Consider the following 5,194-nt stretch of genomic DNA (forward strand, 5'->3'; position numbering starts at 1 on the left):
TGTGATGTTAATGTTATTATGTTAATGTTGTGGTGATATATGTTTAGGATTTGGTTATTAAGGTGGTTAATATAATTGTATATTGTATGTTAAGATAATTCTAGTTGCCCACCCTGAAAGTTGTGGTTGTGGTTTCTACCTACGATGATCGTACTTGTACGGAAGTAGATGGTTTGCAGATAAGATTAGATCTGAGTAGCTGACGAGAGTTGGGATGTTATGTTCGGACACTTGTTATTTATTTTTAAAAGTTTTTCGATTTGGCATTTTTATGTAAAAGTGATATATTGAGATTTCTACACAATATTTATGGTTATGTTTAGCTTCCGCATTTTTAAGCGAATAAGATTGTTATATTTCATAAATGTTTTATAGAAAGGTTTTGAAAAAAATTACTTCGTGATATCTCAAAAAATCGGGATGTTACATTTGGTATCAAAGCCAGGTTTTCGAAAATTTTTTGGGGCCTTGGGGAGTGAGCTCGTGTAGTTTTTGCTGTGTATCTCTGTATATTGTTATTATTTAGAATACATTGATTTTGTTGTGGTGTTATTTGGATATGTTAAAAAAATGTTATTATTATTGTATTATGACAATTAATGTAATTTATGGGAAAGCATTTGAAGTTTTGCATGGTCTATGCTACCTTATGACTGCAATTTTCGGGGACGAAAATTCTTTTGTGAAGGGGTGAATGTAAGATCCGGGAAAATAGGAATTTTAAAAATAAAGTAATTTTGAGACTTTGAATTTTGTTTGTAGATTAGTGTTCTTGAGTTTATATTTTTTTGTTAGAACATAATTGTTATGTTATTTCTTTATTTATGTATTTTTGCCTAGGGGTAAAAGGGTCTTTTATCTTTATTTAATTGGTGTAGAAATTAATTAAGGGATGGTGTAAAAGGGAAAAGTATGCAAATTAAATAATTTGAATATTTAATAAAATAATATTATGCAAATCTTTTAAAAGATTTAGTTGTTATTTTAAAAATTAGTTAAATGAGAATAAAAGATATAATCTTGGTGGGTTTAAAGATTAAAAGAAATATTATTATTATTAGAGAAAGATATTATTAGATATTATAGATTTTAAAAAGATTTGGTGGTTGGGGATATTTTAAAAAGTAGTTAAGATAGAATAAGAGAGGAAATCTTAGTGGTTTTAGATATAAATTGAGAGATTTTATAAAAAACTAAAGATTAGAGATAGAATGGAAGAGAATAAAAAGGAGAGGAGTAAAAAGGGGTTGACATTTTTTTACCCTATAAGGAAAAAACGAAAATTATAAAGATAAGGGAGAGAAAATAAGTTTTCTAGGAGAAAATAGAGTTGAGAAGGGGCATAAAAATGGGAGGACTATCGGTGACGTTGTGAAGCTTTCTTGGTGCTGTTGGAAACATAAATCATATGAGACCAGGTAAGGGGAGTAATCTAGAATTATCTTGTGTATGTAGTGTTTGGTATTCTATGTTAATTCTTATTATATATTGCGTTGTATGTGGATAGTGTTGTTCTTTCTCTGCTTGGTATCTCTAGGGATGATGAGGGGTGGGTTGAGAGAATAACGTAGATGGTAGGGTGAGTATTTCTGGGTTGGTTGGGTATAGGTAGAAAGGGATTCTGTAATAAGGGATAAAGTTGAAGTGTGGTTGGTGGAAGAAAAGAGGAGAGGAATGACTTGTGGAGGAACCATGGATTTAATAGGACGTTACGTGAGAGTGAGNATAGGATTGTGGACAATGATGATTTGGTAAAGATGACTCTTTCGACCGTATGATGCGGGAAGATGATGATTTGCTAGTGATGACTCTTTCGGCCGTGTGATGCGGAAAGAAATCCTCTTCGGCCGTGTGATGCGGGAAGATGATGATTTTCTAGTGATGACTCTTTCGGCCGTGTGATGCGGGAAAGAAATTCTCTTCGGCCGTGTAATGCGAGAAGAGGATGGTCTAATAGTGGTGAATCTTCGTCCGGGTGATGCGGGAAAAAGATTTTATTTGGATGTGTGATACGGGAAGAGGATGTCGTGTGACTCATAATGAATTGATTTTGGGGATTAGGTGATGTGGTAGTGTAAAGGCAATAAACCATTGGGTGGTGATGNCAATGTGGTGAGCTTATTATTGTGATGTTAATGTTATTATGTTAATGTTGTGGTGATATATGTTTAGGATTTGGTTATTAAGGTGGTTAATATAATTGTATATTGTATGTTAAGANTGTGATGTTAATGTTATTATGTTAATGTTGTGGTGATATATGTTTAGGATTTGGTTATTAAGGTGGTTAATATAATTGTATATTGTATGTTAAGAAAATTCTGGTTACTCACCCTAAAAGTTGTGGTTGTGGTTTCCACCTACGATGGTCGTACTTGTACGGGAGTAGATGGTTTGCAGATAAGATTGGATCTGAGTAGCTGACGAGAGTTGGGATGTTATGTTCGGGGACTTGTTATTTATTTTTAAAAGTTTTTTGATTTGGCATTTTTATGTAAAAGTGATATATTGAGATTTCTAAACAATATTTATGGTTATGTTTCATAAATGTTTTATAGAAAGGTTATGAAAAAAATTGCTCCATGATATCTCAAAATATCGGATGTTACATACCACACTCGCGAGATTATTCTGTACAACGCCTTGGAGCATACTGGAAGCCTCTAAGACTAAGATTTCCTGCTACTCCTCACGACATGGTTCAATCTTCCTTATGTGAGAATGAAAGACCATTGGAGTTTCATAATAACCCCAATACTGAGCTCCTGCTTTCATTCTAAAGAACACTTGAAATCTGACCAAAAGATTCTACTTTGGAAATCTACCTTCACCTTGATACAAATTATATGACGTAGTCAATTCATTACTTTAACACACATTCATACATACTCAAACACTCAATCCAATACTGGATTTAAATCACATAAGAACAAAGAAAGAAAGAATAGACCGAAGAACCTAGGCAATTTGCTCTGCGCATGGTCTCGTTGAGCGAAACTAGAGGTGTGCGAACTTAGGCCATTTGCTCTACACAGACAAAGAGCAACCTCTTTAGTCATTCGCACAACGCACTAATTCGCTGTGCAAATGCCCTGGTAAAGAGCATTATGCCAGGAAGACTCGTTGTGCGAATCCATTCGCTCAACGAGTCTGCATAATCTACAGTATGAAATTCTGCAGAATTATGCAACTCAAGACCCAATTACCAATTCTAACTGCTTTTACCAACTTCTAACATTCCTAGATTGCGATATATATCTAATTAGAGTTGTCTAAGTGATTCTAAACCTTCCTAACATCAATCTATATTGTTTACAACTCAATTTCTACTCTAAAACATCAAAATCCTCAACTTATGGACCCAAAATCAGATTTACAATTTTGAACATGTTTTTAACCATTTGAATGACTCAAACAAGTCACAATAGACTTACTAAACTATCCCAACAGCCTAATTGAGTCCATCCCCTAACTCTCAAATTCACTACTCCACTCCCTCTAAAATGACTCAAAACATGCATAATTTACTTCCTTTCCTATCTACTCATTGATATAATAGATTACACACCTCATACATGTTCAATTATAGTTGCACACACCATCCAATTCAGTTCACAATCAAAATTTCACAGCTTCATCATTTGGTATTCAAAGAACACATAATTTAAGCTACACAAAACCAAATTACAACTCAAACAGTACCAAAACACAAAGTTCAATACATGCACATATCATACTACAATTTCAAATAGAAATCTAGCTTTCCTTACCTCAAAGATCACAACCCAGCTCACAGAATCACCTCAACAGTACCTTGCATCGCAAGGAAACTCGACAAAAACCTACAAACCACTAATTGGTGATAAAGAATAGCTCTTAGAGTTAGAATTAAACTGAGAACTGAAGAGGAAAAGCTCAAGGTACATGCAACCAATAGAGATTGCATGATCACAACCCAAAATGCACGAAATAAAGGGTAAAACGACTTACCAATTGAAAGACAAGAAACTGATCGGTTAAGATCGTAACCCTCGACGCCAGGATCGCCTAGGCACCTCCTAATCGTCGAACAAATAACTCAGTAGAAAGAAATCTTAGAGAGAAGTCAGAGAACTGTGAGCAATAATGTTCTAGAGAGATGAAGTGTTCTTAAAATAATAAATCATGTTTATAAAAGTTATATTTATATTATAAGATTATTTTAAAGTAAAATAATCGGTCTTTTTATTTTAATACACCTATCTACTCTATTACTCAATTTTCTAGGTTCTTACAGAAATAAATAAATACTAAACACAAAGAAAACATTTGACAGTATTTTATATTGTATCATGGGTGATATTAAAAATTTAATGGCCTAATTATTTTTTAGGTTTGGATAAATTTAATAACTTTCAGTTGAGTCTTTAATAAATTTTTATAATCTATAAAATACTTACTAAATTATAATTTTTTTAACTTAATAATATGTTTTTACCGTCACATGTAATTTTGTAATTTTAAAATTTTATAAATAATAATTTTATAATTTAATATAACTCCAATAATAAATACTGTCTAATTTCATCATATATATTTTTGTACAAAATAAATTTTGTACCTTTAAATTTAGTTAAAGTGGAATTATAGTAAAAGAAATTAAAATTTCATTTAAATTTAATTCGTATGAATATGTATCGTGGATGATGATAAAATTAGACTATACTCATTAGTGATGACCTATCAAATAATAAACTTTTAAAATTTTAAAATTATAAAATTCTAGTTTATAAAATTTTAAAATAATAAAATAATAAATTACATGTGCCCGTAATTCACAATCTAACAAAATAATAAGCACATTAGCAATTGACGGTCACAACATTAAGTTAAAAAAATCAATTGATAAATTTAAATTTATACAGTATTCAATAAACTATAAAATTTTAATAGGAAGTCAATTGAAATTACCAAATTTATATTAAATTTAAAAGTACTTTTAAAATAATAATTTAATAATTTTTTTTAACATCCTATTTCAATAGTTTTAACATTACTTAAATAATTTTATAAATAAGAATGACTTATTAAAAGGAAAGCATATAACATTACAATTACCCAAACTTTACAAAACAACACACGTAGACACGCGTGCACACACATGCGCGCCCACACACACACACACACACACATATATATATATATATATATATAT

This window comes from Vigna radiata, chromosome 1 (genome assembly GCF_000741045.1).
Source record: "Vigna radiata var. radiata cultivar VC1973A chromosome 1, Vradiata_ver6, whole genome shotgun sequence".
Classification (NCBI taxonomy): Eukaryota; Viridiplantae; Streptophyta; class Magnoliopsida; order Fabales; family Fabaceae; genus Vigna; species Vigna radiata.